General features: G+C 41.5%; 1 long non-coding RNA gene across 1 annotated transcript in view; it reads left to right on the top strand.

Moving 5' to 3' along the window:
* The first annotated feature begins 2529 nt into the window (after positions 1 to 2529).
* Positions 2530 to 15927, top strand: part of LOC121197098 — a 95336-nt gene continuing 81938 nt past the window's right edge. The window contains exons 1-2 of the long non-coding RNA XR_005896221.1: positions 2530 to 2671; positions 5534 to 5601. This is a non-coding gene — a long non-coding RNA (uncharacterized LOC121197098). The remainder of the gene's footprint in view (positions 2672 to 5533; positions 5602 to 15927) is intronic.

Raw genomic sequence — 15927 nt, 5'->3', positions numbered from 1 at the left:
GCTTCTAAGCTATCAGCGTATGAATGGGTGTGTGTGCAGGCTAATGAGGCATTGTAAGATGCTAAGTAAATGCAGTCCATTCATCATAATTACAGGGACGCCTCTTTGTTGATGGTAATAACTATGAGTCATCACCATCAGCATAAAGCACCAAACCTCTTTCTAATTTCCTTTTTTTGTTGTTTTTCTTTTTTACAGTTTGTCAAAAAGCTTTTTCATGACTCACTGTCTGAACGTCCACTTTATGTGCTTTAATGTTGTCTCAGATCTGCCAGGGTCTCATTTTGAAATTCTCATTCATGGGAAGCCATTTGTCATTCCTGTGAAATCACACAATTTACCTGTGGGACATTTTTTTTTTTAAACGTTGGCTGTAAAAGGAAACTCTCACAATCAAAGAAGTGTCTTTTCATTGATAAAATACTGTTGAATTTGTGAGCAAGCAATAGTTAAATTTGAGTAACAACTGAGCGGCAAGGACTCACATTCAGAAGGCACATTATGCCCACAAGAGCAAATGTTCAATCAGGTTTTCACCCTTTTTCATCTATTTACAGATTACAGTGTTTCTGACAAGTACGTGAAGCCAACTGAAAGAAATATGCAGCAACTCTTAGTGACTATTAAATGAAGAAACCCGCACATATCACCTGATATAACAGGTAACAGGATTTGCTGCTCAGTTCTTTCCTACATGCAAGATTTGTGAAGCGACACTAGATTTGGTTTTCTTGGTGAATAATGACCTTTGAGGTATTTTCCTGGAGTTTGACTCCATGTTTGTCTGAGCAGGCAGATTTCAGGATGCGTACAATCCATAGGAGCAACTGTTTAACCACAATATTCTTAATCTTAACTTAGCAGCACTCATGTCTTACTTGGCAACAGTCAGACATTTGGTACTTAATGCAGGTTGAAAATGCACAGAATAACACTTAAATCTTCTGGTATTGTTACTCTCCATGTGGATCCTGAGACTCCTTCTACTCTGGAAGTAGAAGGATCAAAGACTGTACACTCACCTCCATCCATACAGGAGCTGATAGTAATGTTTTCAGCCTCAGTCGGTGGATCTGGTGCTGCCGGTTCAAGCACGAAACAGGTTGGACATTTCCCTCTTCACAGCGATTCCAAGGTACCAGTGGATTGGCAGCATGCGTGAGATGGAAGTACGATCATTGAGAAGTATTCCTCAGGAGGACCATTTATGTTGTCACTACATTTTGTGCTGACAGTAGATGAACTCAGCTTTTCACCCTTTTAACTGTTAATAGGAAAAATGCAAAACAAAAAGAAAAGTTAAAAGGTTTGAAATCCATGTTTCTACAACAGTACTCAAATAAGTGAAGGCGTGACCTTCATCAGTGTGGCTGCAATGCCATTCAGTGTTTCCCCATGACTGTCTCCCTGGGAGTCCAGAGGGTGGATGGCAGGTATCATCAGCCTTCACAAATGAAGTGCTGCCACCCAGTGGACAGTGTGTGGACTGCATCTGGAAACCTACGTCGTGTACAAAAAACACATGAAGATCAAGAATCCTTATTAGGATCAAGGAAAAAAAAAAAAGAAGGTTGTTTTGTTTTTATGTTGCCTATCACATTTTTATCAATTTGAATTAAATGTTTGTTATACATATTTTTTTTCACACTGGAAAAAACAGGCTTAAAAGCAATAGAGGCATCTGACCCAACAATGATTATTCAGCTCAAGGCCGTTACCTTTTTCTCTTAAAAATCTACTAAACTACATAATGAGAACTGATATGCAGCTAGTATCTTTATCCAATTCTACTGCTTTGATGAGACAAATCACAAGAACAAACAAAATGAAGTGTATTTGTTCTCTGCAATATGTGAGTGGAGGAGTATTAAGTGAGTGTGTATAATGTGTTGTACAGAGACCTGGTCTCTGTAAGTGTATGTGCATGTACAGTATGTTAAAACTGAAATGAATCTCTGGTATTTTTACCTTGAGGCTGCATGTCCAGAAGTTTTCAATTTCTCTTCCAAACTCTGACTTTATCCAAGTAGTTATTATCCCCATGTACTGTAATGGTTGCTTATTTTTTAAATAAAAATGTACAGGTTTTTAGTGAAATGACTGCACTGTATATCACTAACTTTGATTATGTTCATGTATGATTTATCAAACTTTGGGATTAAATGTATTTATTTGATCATAAAATCTGTGTGCTTTGCAAACGTTTTCTCTTCTTTCTGCTGATAAAACATATTCTTATTAATCCCAACTTTAAGTGTTAATGCTGTGTCTTCACATAAATTTATTTTGACATAAATTTATTTGACAAAATACTCTTCAGAAATATTGTAGGGATGATAGGGATCAATGCAGTTTTTATCAGTAATTTTTATCGGCTATTAAATTGCGTAGGCCAGTTTGTTTTCTTTACATAATAATAACGATAATGATGAAGATGACTGGTTGGTTGACTGATTGATTGATTTTTAGCTGCCTATTTAATTGCTCCACTGTTTACAAATCAAAACAAAGATGGCTGCCCGTCGGCTACCTGGACAGAAGGTAGAACCACCACTTGGGGAGAGAATTAAAAATATTTTTTTAATCGTTCCGCGGGCTAAATATTTATTTTTTATTAACCCAGATGTTTAGCAGAGTCTCTGGAGAGTTTGTCGATACCTTCAGAACAGCGGTAAGTGCTTTAAAACGACCTTCTCGGTTGTTAAAACATTAGCGAAACTGACAGTTACCTCTTTAGCTGCAAACTGGGGCTAGCTAGTTGTGGGTGAACTCTCGCCTTAACCTCGAGTAACTTAGCAAGTTTAATAATTTAGATAACATAAATAACATTATTATTATTATTATTATTATTATTATTATTATTATAGTCTACAGCCAAATGTAGAGTCTACAGACATAACCCTAAACTAAGTGTTGAGGTTCCATTGACCTGCAGTGTTATTATTGTGCTTGGCTTATACAGAAATGCTATCAGATGAAAGCATAAATACCAGAGCAGCTTCCCCAGCCACCTCCTCTTTCTCTGAACAAGTTATATGAAGACATACACCAACACTTTATGGGCTGAGGAGATAAGACTTGCATGGAACTTCCCTCTGTCCCATTTATTGCCTGGTAAAAAAAAAAAAAAAGTCAACCTCAGCTCCTGTCCAAAGCTGCAGATCATTAATTTGGCCACACGATGGCTCTTTTTCACCAGAAAACACAAACCAGCTGTGCTCACACAGCTTTACGGCACAGGTTGATCCTGAGTCATCAGTCTGCATTTAAAGATTAGTTTGCCAAGGAGGCTGCTTTTATGACTGGACTTTCCAGGGAGTGGGGAAAAGATTGGCTTAAAATGTAACTTGGTATTTTGGACAGTTGTAAGGTTTTATACGAAACAACATTCCCCCCTCATTTCAGTTCACTCCCGTTTGTTTTTAACCCATCGTGCATTTATGACAGCCTGTCATACTTTGGCGTTATATAAGCATAATAAAAAAAAATCAAAGTCATTTATTCAAATAATGCTGCGATGACAGATTTCTGTTTGCTTTTAATAAAGGCCTCTATGAAAATTTTTCATCTCCGCCCTCTGTTGCTGCCACACCTTGGGCCAGGTAGTGAGAATCTGGGTCATTAACGTGTCTTGGCAAAGCCTCTAATTGGCTGTGAGTCCCCTGTGGCCCCCGGGGGCCTTCCACTAAAGCATTGCCTACCTGCCTGTATGAGGGTGTGTCCACTTCACACATTCTGTGGCATGAACCTGCCGTGGCCCTGCCTCATTTGACACTGTCAACATGTGGCTTCTTCACGTCTCCTCCAATCAGTCACTCGCACTCCAAATATGGACATTCACAACCTGTAATCAGTGTTCGTGCAGATGACAAGTGTCGTCCCTGAGGCAGATTTTCGGGCCTGTCATGGGAGTGTGTTTTGCGTTCACATGCGTGCGTGCTGTGATGTGTGCTAGGCTAAAGTTTCACTGGGCTTTTCTTGTGTGACTTCATTGTTCTCGGTGTCAGGTTTACAATTTGCTTAACAGGAAATATAAATGGATAAAAGTCCAGGAACAAATATCCTTAATAACATAAGAATCATGTTATGTACTCCTGGTTCAAGTGAACAAGGTAGCACATTGTATAAGAAGAGATGATAAAAAAACGGTATGGGTGTAATAGGCCACGGGCACAATGCCTGTGGTCATATTATAATTTCTTGTTAAAGTACAGGGACACAATGAGATGGGCCAACAGTCTTTATTTATCCATTTTCATGTGTTTTAACTGGCCTATACACTTCACATTCTTCCTCATCAACTCATTATCAGGTCGCACAATTGCAAAAATAACAACATCCAGTTTCCACAGTCCAAGTGCTTTTTGTTGTTCCTCATATACAAAATACAAAATATTATTATGTTTTTCTCCTGATCTCTTTAATAATGTTTTCCAGGTAGGTTGGCTGACAGGACACTTATCCACAATTAGCCCAATGCTAACAAGATATGAATGCAATGGGAAACCCCATAAGAGAAATGATACAGCTAACAAGAGTTAGCATTATATCAACAAACTTAAATAAATGCTCAACAGGCATGCCTAAAAACACACATTGACAATTCTAATTATCTTTGTTCAGTGTTTAAGAACACGGATGAGAGTTGTACTTACTTATTTAATTGAAGTGTTGACATTAATGTTTTGTTTATGAAATGTTGTTTGGGCCTGATGTTTTCATTTTATCATGTTATTTTACACATGTAAACTGTGATATTTAGGTAAGTAATCTAACCCACTGACTAAATGTGTGCAGGTGTGTGTGGGCGATATTGTGTTTTTAAATCTGTTGGACTGCTGAAAGTCAGGTTGGCATTGATAAGTAGTGGGGCAAGTGACAGCGTCATGGTGCACTGACGAGATGAATAGTTACATCAAATCAGGGCAAGACTTTAACATTTGCATTTCCACTGAATCAGATCCGGCGAAGAAAATGCCCCTCCATTGACGGGAAGCTTGTTTGACGTGTGAATGAGCGAATGCGTCAGGCGTTTGCCGAAACACATTCATGCCTTCACAGCTTCGGACAGAGTCTGGGTCTTTTACTTGGATCCTGCTGGAAAACTCAAACTCACTTTTACAGTCACTTTTTCCCTCCCATGTAGTCTGCTTGGCAGCCAGACCGCCCCTGCAGTCAGGGTCGGACAAGCAGCGGAGGGAGAGCGGCTCGTTTATCATGCTCTATTCTTCCTCTTGACCTTGCTGTAACCATATGTCTTGACAACACTTTGGTTAGGACAACTTATCTTCTCAAATGGTTCTCAAATGTTTGTTCACTTGGCATAAAACATAAATTTATGCCAGGCCAACACATCAAACTAAGCAGCACCAAACCAATAAAATACATACAACATAATATATCTACGTGGGCTAAAGTAAAGAGCCGCTCTTTATTATGTTTTTTGAAAATGCAGTTGCCTAATGATGATTCTTATTTTCTCTGTTATTTCTTTTATTGATATTTTGGGTTATTTTATGCCTTAATTTTACAGTGGCAGCAGAGAGATGGGGAGTAACATGCTACAAAGGTCCCCAACCCTGCAGGATGCTCCATAGGCTGGTAAGTCCTCAATGTGACACGTACTGTACCACACCATAACATCTACAGTACAGGAATACATGCCAGTGACTTTGGAGAGCATAGAGATAAACAGAAAAGTTAAAAGATCCTCTGGATTTAACTTTTTATGAGGCCCTCTGCGTTACTTGAATCACACCTGATCTGTTGATTTTTTTTTTTTTTAAATAAAGTTATGCAGCCCTCCTCCTTCCAGGTGTGTCCCCTGAGGTAACTTTTAAAACGCAGCTACTCACTATCCATTTCCTGTCTTAAGGCACACGACATGAGAAACCTTGAGTCCTGCAGATGAGCTTTAGAGTGCAATGAGATGACAGATGAATGAAAACCGTCCATATTTGGCGTAGTCCTCCTCGCTTGCTCTCGTCTCTCAACCCTCTGGTTAGTTAAATTATGCGGGGCTCCTGTGTAAAGCCACAACAGGCAGGCAGCAGGTTTGTGCATATTTGATGTTGACGGTTTGAACCTGTGGCCAGCTGTAGCGCTCTAGAAACCTGCCGTTCTGTTAACGGTCACAGCTTATCTCCTGTGACGCTTTGCATAACGAGAAGGAGCAGCTCTTTCCCACACTGCTTTACATGTACTTAATTTTAGGAGTAATTGTTTGAAATAGAAGCTGAAGAGTTGAAGAGGAGCTATCACTGCTGCCTTTAATGTGGCCTAAATCTGCAAACTTAACTAGTGAAGATAAAGTGTTATTGCCTAAATCTTGATTGAGGTATTACTGAATATTAAGTCAAACTCTGATTCAGAGGAGTTAGGAGGGATAGTGGAGGGATCTAGAACATAAACAACTTCAGAGCTGCAAAGCCTTCGGTTGAACTTGTTGCAGTCTATCCAATTTGCGCAACATATAAGTGGTGAAAAGTGCTTTCATAACCGGGGAGCATTCGAGCATAACAGATCTAGGCCCGAGGTCAATGGAGAACCTGCCAAGAAGAAGAAATGTTCCACTGCCCTGCCCATTTCTGTGCTGACTGTTTTCTATATTCAAACTCACATTGTTTGCACTGTAAATAATCAATCTATAACATCCTGGATTTCAGTCTGTCAGATAAAGGGCAAATGTTGCGGTTTCTTTGTTTTGTTGTAAAGCAGCAAGCTCTGTACCTAAATACTTGTACTTTACTTGAGTATTTCCATTTAGGTTTTTCTTTTTTTTTTCCTTTCTACAGCTTCTCCACTTTATTTTAGAGGAAAATGCTGTGCTTCTAACTCTGCAGTCTACAGCTGACACCTGTAGTTACTAATTAATCTTCAGAATAAAATTAAGTTGCATTCACTGGCACAACAGTATTATCTAATAATATAAAATATAATGATATCAGTCACTGGGGACATTTTTCAGGTGAACTAGTGCTTTTGGTTTAGATACTTTAAGTACATGTTGTTAATTAATAATACTTGTGGACGGTTACTTAAATTGGAATTCCATACGGACAAAGCAGACCTTTTACTTGTTATAGAGGTTCCACCACTGGTTATCCTTCGTGTCCCCTCTCCTGTGTTTCTCTGTCTGAGGTGTCCAGGACTATTAACAGCAGCTCTGCTCTCCAGGTATGTGGCAGAGCGTGAATTACGTTAATAGCTGCTGGCAGGAGAGAAAATAAGAGGAGTTATTAAAACGAATGTGCTGGGTATGGCTGCAGGAGGAGCTTGACCTGGGTTTGGGCGCACTGGGCCCATTCAGTGTCTATCCTTCCTCTGCTTCGGAGGACTTCAGTGCGTATATGTCTTTAATTTGCACGTGTCATCCCTGCTTAATCTCAAGTCCAGCTTCCTTTCCACTTGGCCTTTTCAGATGCAAGTTTTTGGGCGCTGATCAGAGTGTCTTATTTGTCCAATATAGCCAATGCCAGCTTCCCTTCAGTCCAGCAGGCCCAAGGGCCCCAGTCTGCTTTGTGTCTTAACATGGTCCGCTAAGCTTCAAACAGACGCCACACTGTACTGGAGCCCGGGCCCGTCCTCGTTCCCTACTTTGAAGTGGGAATCCTTGCACTTAGCACGTTCTAACGTCATCACAGTTTGGTTTTGATGGGATCCAAATGCAGAGGCTGGCCCTGTTATGTTGGCTCCTTCTGAACTACACATTTTATTCCCACTGTTTCTCCCCATAAACATGACCTTAGACACTCATTTGGCCACCAACGCTGCAGGAACTGGCTGCTGATGCTACCTACCAATGTCTCTTTATGCCTGTAAACATTTATGGAGTGAACAGTTTGTACCATTTAATCCTCTGTTGGCCAGGGAAGGAAGTAAACCTTTAACAAGTTTAAAAAAAAAACAACACACATCCCAGTGGTTCTGGGGCAGTGGAATAAACTTTTTTTTTTTTCCAAGAGTAAATAAATGATGAACTTTATGAATAATGTTCGTGTTTACTCTTCTGTCATTGTTTGTGTATTGATGTGAGGAGATATTGCGATGTGCCCAATATCAATACCACCATCCACAACTGGAAGAAAACAAGAGTAGGAAAAACAAGATGTCACCTTTGGCATCTGCAAAGCTCTTCACAAACAAATCAGCACTTTTATTGATGATGAAAATAATGGTTAGTTGCAGCCTGAATCAGCAGCACACTCAGAATTCATTGTTTTTTTTAGTATGCACATAGCAGTGGAAGAGGGGTGCAGCTTGAATAATGTGTGTAACTGAGATCCTGCAGGAGCACTGGGAGCAAATTAGCTTCAGGTTTAACCAAACTGTCATCTCCCAGTTATGGCTTAACTGTATTTAACGGCAGTACCGTCACATCACCTGTCTGTTTACACTTATGACAAGTGCGGGTGTGCAAACAGTCATGTGTGTGCCAGCACACACTGTATTTAATAAGTCAAACAAGCAAAGATAAGAATCTAACAGAATTGCCCCCCCTCTCTGCCCCCCCCCCCCCCCCCCGAGCTCAGCTGCAGGGGCTTCTCGTTGCATAAGCCTCCCTGGTCGTCATCTGCCCGTCATGTTTTCCGACTGTGGGAGAATGGCTTGCCTTGTAGAGGGAAGTGTTTGTGTTTTCCATGCGGAGCTTCCAAGCCGCCGGCAGTGGTGGTGGTGGCCGAGTCTCACACACAGGCCTCTTGAGGATCTCCAGGATGCCATTAGTTTGAGTGACTGGCTGTGGCCGTGTGTGTGTGTGTGTGTGTGTGCGTGTTGCCTCTGTACCTACCACTCTGAGCAGCCATGGCCTTCTTTTTCTTTTCCCCAGGTGGGGCAACACCTGATGGGCCTTTGAAACGTACAGCTGTGGAGAAAGTAAAGTGCTGCACATATACTGAGCAGTGGTGAAAGAAAAATATTCAGATCCATTTCTGAGATGGAATTATTAACATTAATTAATTAACGTGTGAGCAGCATTTTTATGGCACCGCGCTGGCGACAGCTGTGGCTGCAGGCATTATGCTTTCTCTGGAACACCTTGAGGAAGTTTCTTTAAATTTGGCACAAACATTTCGCTTCCTTAAGAATGAGCTGATTAGATTTTCTTGATCAAAGGTCAAAGGTCAAGGTCACTGTGACCTTACATCTGTCCTACACGACATATATCAGGAACACATGGAGGAGATTCCTTTATACGTGGCACAATCTGTGCTTGAATATAATTTTGAGGTACTTGTACGAACTTGAATGTCTCTGTTTCATGCTACTTTATGTTTCTCTTCACTACATTTATTTGATTGAGAGCTGTAGTTACTTTTTAGATCAACCACATATAAAAACAACATTAAACTGCATTATATACCATAATAAAACTGTTCAATACTGTTAGAAAGAGCCATCCCTCAGAATTAACTCACAGAACAGTATCTAACCTTTTGGCTTGTTTGATACTTAAAGTACATACTAATAACATTTCTATCCTTCTATTTCAGTAAGTTTTGAAATACAGGACTTTTTGCTTTGACAGGAATATTTTAGTGCTTAAAGTGTCTGAACGTTTCTTGTATGAACATGTGCATGGGTTTTATTTCTGCGACTTTACATCAACATCTTCAACCACACCACTCCTGCCATTTCAGCTATTACCTTTATCTGGGTGGGTGAGCGGTGCTGCTCTCAGCCGGGTCAGCCACTTCTTTTACTTTTTCGCTCGGTGTGGAAAGTCCAGTTTTATATGCGAACGTGCGTTAGACCAAACATGGCAGCCCCCCGCTATATGAACCGCCGAGGGGCTTGTTGGCGTGTGCATGTGAGCCGCTCTTCAGGAGGCTACAGTGCAGCTTCTGTTTGTGCAGGTGTGCTGCAGTATGACGTCTGATTATGAAACATGCTGGACATTCATAGCCTTTGTTTTTTCAACCATTTCCTCTGTTCAAAAAAGCCCCCATTTGAGAGTCAAGGAAAACAGTGTGATTTCCGGCCCAGGTCAATTCTGTGGTGAACCCCCCCCCCCAACCACTGCTCCACCACCCAGACTCCCTTCACCCTCTCAAGCTGGTGAAGCTGAAAGCGAAGGGGCATGGTCTCTGTTTATTTATAGAGCTGCTTTGATGTGTGGACTGACAGCTGATATTTCAAACGTGCAGCGTTTATCTGTACTCTGCAGAGGGGTACCTGTGTGCTGCAGCCTGAGCCCTCCTCCTCTCACAGCGATGGAGATGTGGAGAGGGAGGCTGTACTGTAGCTGGCATCGGGCCAGTGCTGAGCTGTCAGTCTAAATATCCATCACAGAGAGAGAAACATCGTTTTTTTTTGACAGGCATCCTGTAACGCTATAGGATATAAAGCGTTGTGTAATTGGCTCCCTACAGGCACCAATCAACCCTCAGCAGCTGAAGACTGTTTACTGTGTTCTTGAACTGAAGGGTAACATTTCAAAGTACTTTGCATATAAACACTAAGTTGTTTATAACACAATAGCTGTCGGTAGAGATAATGACTTTGTTTATTAATTGCAAACAACTTTAACTCCTCTGAGTTAAAGTGGTTCCCTCTGATCCTGAACGACGAAGCATCTGATAATGAACGGAGTTTAGAGCTGCAGTGATTGACAACAAAAATGAATCAGCAACTATTTAGTAATAATAAAAATAAATGAATAATGACAATAACTTCTATTTAAATAAAACTTTAAAAACAAGTTCACAAACTGCTTTAGAGACATTCAGTAAGAAAACAGAAAATGGGGACACTCATTTTCTCTTTTACAAGAGAAAAATGTCATTGAAAACAATAAATAAATAAAAATAACTTATAATAGCTTTTATTTTTTTATATTCATGTGTTTAATCATGTATTATTAAATGTTATTACATCCATGTTATACAGTGTTATTAGCCATTGATTAACTGTTAATACACCACTTATAGATGCTTCACACAAGAATTAATTAAGCATAATCACTTCCTAGCTTCATTGTTCATTAATGAACACCACAGTTAATAGTTAAAATTGCACTTATATCTGTTTGCAACTGTGTTATAACAAATTTATTACGTATTTCTATACAGCCTGTAAACACCACATAGAGGGGGTTAAAGTAAAATGTCACCAACGGCAACAACTTCAGGGTGAGAACTGCACGGTCGGACATGTTTACCCGCCTACGAGAAGGGTCAAGTAGCAAAAAAGCGTAATTTGGCAGCAACATAAACAGCATCTGTTTGGTGCACTGGTGTTGATTTTGGCGCAGAGCTCGGCGTGGTTTGTGTAGTCCGACTGTGGTCCTCAGCTCGCCGTTCCCCTCATGGGAGCCTCTCCTTCCTCCCCCCCGACCTCCCCGGCCTCGCTTCTCCACTCTTGCACTTTATGAAGCAGTTAAGTTATTTTACATCATGTCTACCCTCCACAACAACACTCCCCCTCCCTACAAATCTCTCTTGTCATTATAAAAATAGTGCTCTGCTGCAGCTTTGCACGCCAGCGTCTGGCGATAGAATGGCCCCTCTGTGGACGTGAGGTTTGGGTACGGTGTGTTTAGAAGTGTGTGTCAAAGTGCGTGTTTCATGGAATAGGAGAGGGGAGATGAGTGATTGCTTGCAGGTGACTGCAGCGCGAGTTGCTCGATAGGAGCTGGTTTGAGTGTGACAGGAGAAGTTTCCAACGTCAGGTGTAATTATGACAAACGGCCGAGGTCATAGCTCAGGTGTCTCTGAAAGGGAGGGGGTGTTCAGTGTCAGGGACAGTGTTAAGATCTTAGAATGTATGCAGCTCTCACACTCCCTGTACTGTACGTAGTAGGAAAACATCAACAAACAGCACTGTAACATAATGTAAATATGGAAATGCATATAAAAACAGCAGTGTTGGCTGCTATACCAGTATTTAAACAATATCATGTTTTCCCTCCCCTTCTGTCACGGCCGGCTTTTAACCCTGCCTTCTAGTGTGAATCACTTCAAGCATAACCCAACACTTACTCTGGCTAACTCTGCCTTCACCTAACAGTACTGAAGCAAAACACATGAAATGTGTTTGCAACAGTAAACCAAATGTTGTTTAGCTGTTTCTGAAATATAGTGTTACTCTATGGCAAGTCATAAATTAGCATGAATCTGTAAACAAGACTTAAGAGACTCCAGCTGTGCTCGCGGCTTTGTGTGGCTACACTTAAGCACAGTGGTTCCTTGAGCTAGATGCTAACGTCAGTATTCTAACATATCCACGGCTAACATGTTGACAAGTATAATTTGCATTAATTATTCTGAATAGCAGTACACACAAAGTGTTTCTGAGGCTGATGAAAATTGTTTCCTGCAGGTATGTGGACATAAACCAAAGTATGAGACAAATTAAAACCTGGAGCTTTGCCGCTCGTCAGATATGTTTGTGTACTCACACACTCACACGCAGAGATTGTTAGCCTGTGGATAGCATATCTAACTATCTATGGACTCACTGCTGCAGTTTGGTTGATGGTCAAACCGAAAACTAGACCCCAGACTCTCATTGGAATCAGTTTCTCCCCTGTCTCAGGTTTGCTGTGTCTCTTTTACATCATTTTAAACTTAATATCTTTGGGTTTTGGACTGTAGGCTGGGAAAACAAGACGTTTGAAGCTGTCACCTTGAACTCTGGGGAACTGTGAAGAACATTCTTTCACAGCTTTTTAACATTTAGTTCATGTGGAGGCAACATAACACTCCAACTTTCCGGCGCAGTTTTTAATGCTTTTACCACGTCTGGTGTTAGGACTGCATTATAAGCATAAAAGGACAATGACACTCTTTAGTACTGCTGCAGCCTGTAAATCATTGCAAGCCTTAGACACAAAAATGTGCGTTATCAGATTATAGAAAGTTACTTAGTAATATTTGGTCCATTTTAGTGGCTCTGACCTTTTTATCTGTCACATCCTCACTTACTGCGGAAAAATACAGCTGAGAAACGCCACGAAATCTCTGAGCTCACAGAAGACAGAAAAAAAAACCGAGGCATGATCTGACCTGTTAGGTGGTCATGTGGTGTTTTTTTTTTTCTGTTTTTTTTTTTCTTGTTTTGTTTTCAAACCAATGCCAGCTCTTAATAGTCTTTAATCCTCATCCATCATCTTGGCAGGCCCTTCCCTCCATTCAGCTCAGCGATTGGCTGAGAGCCAGTGGCCAGACAGTACACTGAGTTCACAGGCATTATGATGTAACAGTGGGAACTCTACCTGAGGGCTCCCCTTTTGTCTCTCCTGAGCTGCTTTTGACCTCTGTTAGTCAGCATGCTTTACGTTAGTGATTGATATAGTCTGTAAACACACAAACACACACCCTTCAACCTTTCATTAGTGCTCACAAGGCTCCTTTAATGTTTGCTCTGGCTGTCCTGACATGTCAATCACACAAGTAGGCAAGTACTTAGACACACACATGCGCGCTTGCACTTTGATGACTGACACAGATGGAAAATAGGTTGCACAAACTGGAATTGCAGGTTTCAGGCTTTCAGCAGAGGCAGTGAGCTGTTTGAATGGTTGTCCAAAGGTTGGATGAGTAAGCAGGTCTGTCGCATTGTCTGTGAGTTCATCACTGACCTCATTCTTTAATTTCCCTGGAAAACAACTTGGTCAGGCTCCCATGGAGCCAAGATTACCAGGTCTAGACAATGACTGTGAAACCAGCAGGGCCAAGTGGGGAGGCTGATTGCAGGGAATCCTATTCTCATGTCAACCACTAATTTTGACTGAAAGAAATAAAAATAAAATCATTGGAACTTCAGTGGAAAACAAACTTCCTCTTGAAGTTCAAAAGCAGTAAGAGCCCCTATTAAAATCAGATTATTCTCCCTAACTATAGAGGAGGAGGAGGATGATGATGATGATGATGATGATACCATCTTTTTGTTTCTCCAACATCACCTAAAATGTTTAAAAAGTGTTTCTGAATGTACTTCTTAGAGTGACATAAATCCAATGCAATCCGGTATTTTAGCTGTAACCCTTTAATTCAGTGTTAGGAATCCACCTTAACTCAGTCTGCTAAAGTCTCCTATTAGCTTCAACTTGATCTTAAAATGCATTTTTTGCATATAACAAGGACTGTGGATTTTGTCCCCCTTCTCTTGTGTTGGAGTGATAAAGACAGCATAGACAACAGCAACCAAAAACTGTGTCGATGTACATTTAATGTGCATTTTGATATTTATACATTTAATGTTGACCTTTTTGTTAGTAATTTTTAGACCTTGGAGGACAACTTGGTTGGTCTTCTGCAACTGTTGAAGGACAGGGCCATACTGGTGCTGCAAAGGTCACAGGGTCACTAGGTTAGGGGTTCACGCTCACTCCCAACTGCCCCTAACCCTCCCTCGCAGTATTGTCCAGCAGGTGCCACAATGTGACCTTGACTTGGAATCCGGGATGCTGGGAATGTGAGTGTATCAGCGCGGGGTCCTCTGGGGACGATGTGAGGCAGATCTGTGACAGAGCGGCTGTGATCTCGGCAGGCCGACGCTGCTGAGGGTGACAGACTGAGCCAGACTGGACCGCGGGTCACTTTCCACCGGACGCCCGACGCCTTTGATGTCTGCTCATCGCGGCTCGCCGACAGTTGGTGCTTCTCTGTATCCCCGCCCGTCCCACATTACACTGGCAGACCACCCATGTCTGAAAAAATGTCCCGCCAGGTTTAAGTTTTCTCAGGAATGCGGCCCATCTGAGCGTCTCCCAGCCCATCTGGACCCCTCTTAACCTGGGACACCCTGCGATGATTGCAGGCAGTGTATGTGTTTGGTGTGCGGCCTGCTCCGAGTGTGTGGCCTTGTCATTGGGGACAAGTGAAACCCTCTGTAAGTTAACTCCAAAGTCTCAATATCATCTAAAGAAATACACATGTGCTCGTGTGTGCTGAGCTGTATGAAGTCGATAAATTCTTCAGAGTTCGATTTACACTCCGCTAAAGTGACAAAGAATTCATGCGACTCAAGATACCTGCTCCCTTGGACAATAATGTTTGCCACACACATACCGTTTTACAACAAAGACTGGCTGAATAGAAGTGATAGATTAGCCTGCGCAGGCTAAAGGTACTTTCCTCTGCATTTTCCTGGAGTACTTTAACCCCACCGCACCGTTGCTCATTTAGGCCAAAGTCTTCTCGCACTGTTGTTTATTCAGACCAACGGCAAGTGATTGGCTTTGATATGGAAAGCATTCGATAATGTTTATGGGAGTTTGTCGGAGCAGATGTGAAATGTTAAGTGCTGTTAAAGACGCAGATAAAAGGTAAAGTGGCTGTTTGAGGAGATAAGGTGGAGAGGGGGAGGGAAGGGCCGACGGTTGTTTGACACAACTAACCTGATTGTTTGGGTCTTGAGACTAAAGCTGCACCTGTCTGTGTCACTGTGTGTGTGTGTGTGTGTGTGTGTGTGTGTGTGTGTGTGTGTGTGTGTGTGTGTGTGTGTGTGTGTGTGTGTGTGTGTGTGTGTGTGTGTCTGTGTCTGTGAGTTTTATGAAATTGGTGACTGGCAGAAGGCCTTTGGTTGTGCATGGACATGGTCTTTAGATTTTGCAACCTTCATGCTGCTGTCTGCTCACCTGTCAGTTGTCATGCAGGATGAGAAGGAAGCACTACAGCAAAGGTTTTCCTGCTATGAGAAAAATAATGACTTTGGTGGCGAGGCAAAGCCCGTTGTTTTCACACACACACACACAAAAAAAAAATTAGTCACGGAATAAATGAGTCTGCTGTCCAAATATATCCACTTTTACTTTTGGTCTTTGTTCTTTGATCCTCATCATTTAATATTTGGCGAGCCACTCAAACTCACAAACACAGCAGTTCTAGGAACAATAAATTACGAGACACACTCATAGGTTTATGAGTGTGTGATGATATGAGTCAGAAGTCATTTATCCAGAATTCTCAGGGAAACTTTGTGATA

This window comes from Toxotes jaculatrix, chromosome 17 (assembly GCF_017976425.1).
Source record: "Toxotes jaculatrix isolate fToxJac2 chromosome 17, fToxJac2.pri, whole genome shotgun sequence".
In the NCBI taxonomy this organism is placed as follows: domain Eukaryota; kingdom Metazoa; phylum Chordata; class Actinopteri; family Toxotidae; genus Toxotes; species Toxotes jaculatrix.
The sequence above is the reverse complement of the archived record's forward strand: the minus strand, read 5'-3'. Positions and strand labels throughout refer to the sequence as shown.